Genomic DNA, 1,964 nt, shown 5'->3' with positions numbered 1-1,964 from the left:
ACGGAAATCATCTCGTTATTTTGATGAATAGTCGAGAGCCTCGAACCGAGTCCATTCGGGGTGTTGGCTATGTTTCATTGATCCTTGATTGAACCAGGGAAGTGTGATGAGAGTCTCATCACACTTCCCTGATTGAACCAAAGGTTTCGTACGCTCTCTCAATCGACGCACGTGACACATGCGATAACCGAATATGCAAAGTACTCCCTCCCTTGTTCACAAATAATTTATCTGTGGGTCCCTTGGAACGATTCCTGGTTCAACGATATAATTTGTCTATATAAATTATCACATGAATAATTAGTAGATTAAAATATCTTACCTTGGTAAGTAGAAGTTTGATTGTAAATCTACGAATTGAGGGATTACATGAGTGGAGATCACTTCCGTGTCACAATTCACAGCTATGAAGGCAAAATAACCTGAACCAACACTAAATAAACATGATAATTCTAAAATAAAAACACGTCAGAAAGGGTGGGACCAATCTGCGAAAGAAGAAAGGGAGGGCATGTAATCACTCGCTCTGACGTAATTCGTAGAATTACAATCAAACTTCTCCTTACCAAAGTAAGTATCGTTTAATTTACTAATTCTCCAGCATTACGACATAATGCTCGGGATTCCATGAGATTTCAAAGACATTTTGCCTGAATATATCTAGAACAAGACATACCAAATTATGAAGAAGTCGATGCAGTAGATAAAACCGCCTCAGCCATAAGTTTTACGGACGGCTTAATGATATTATAGTAATTGACAAAAGTTGATTAACAATAGTTCTTCCTTTTGATTCTAAATTGACCTTCAAATCGGCAAGTTCCCCACACATCAGCTGTATAGCAAAAATTTTTCGGACTTCATCTTTCGTTTTATCGGTGTGGGATTCTCTACTTTATCGTTACAGCACGGAATAGTGTTTCTTCAATGGTTATAATGTTACCCACGGATCGAAGCATTGTTTTGAAATTCTTTTTCCTCGCGTTTCCGTATCTCGTTACCAGCTTCCGAAATTATGAAAAATGTTACATTAAATCGAGAACCGCGGCAAGAGTAAAGTTAAATTTCTCCAGAACTGTTACTGCGAAAAAGTTATTCCGTGTTCGCTGTCTTGGATTTGGAAGTATGATTCCAGTTCAGCTTTTCCGCCTGAAACTAATAAACAACTGAAATTCGCAATAGATCGCGCTAAGGAAGATTGCAATCACCAATTCTACAAATTTCGCCAATCTCAAAACTATCTAAAGTCTCAGTTACCTGACCAATATATCTGGAATTCACTATCGTCTATAGTTCACGACTCCGTTATATACCAGTAACGCAAGAAATCTTTGGATCTTAAGAACCAACTCGATAGATTGATCGATTCTACTGCATGGACTAAATTCAGCAAAACAGACAACATCGTTAATCCATCTTCAACCGTGTTAACATCTACACAATGTCAAATTCTCGGTTATGGTTTGAACTTTTCGCTTCCACAGCAGAATAAGCATTTTTCGTCACTCACTTAGAATTTCGGAAATTATCACTCAATAGTCTGGACTATAATTTCAAATTTATGAACTTACAAACCATTGTGATCAACTGAACATGAATTATTTTGATTATTTACCACGTCGATTCCGTCTCGCTCTTCATGAACTCCGAAACGTAACAACTGTTAAAATTTCAAAAGCGGAAAAATGTGGGAAAATTGTTATCTTAGATCTTGTTGATTATAATGCAAAAATGTTATCTCTCTTAGACAACCCCGATGTATATAAGAAACTTAAATCGAACCCCCTTTCACGTATGCAAGCCAATTGTAATAGAAATCTCTCAGATATTCTTAAACGGTTTCCGTCCACTAAAGAAACTTTGAATAAGTTCCATTCTCGTCTCCCATCACTACCTTTCACACCAAAGTTTTAGCTAAACAATTATCTCCTGTTCTTGGCTCTTTTTCCCCTTCGCACCTCCGC

Source organism: Tubulanus polymorphus, chromosome 4 (genome assembly GCF_964204645.1).
Source record: "Tubulanus polymorphus chromosome 4, tnTubPoly1.2, whole genome shotgun sequence".
Classification (NCBI taxonomy): domain Eukaryota; kingdom Metazoa; phylum Nemertea; class Palaeonemertea; order Tubulaniformes; family Tubulanidae; genus Tubulanus; species Tubulanus polymorphus.
Note: the sequence above shows the minus strand (reverse complement) of the source record.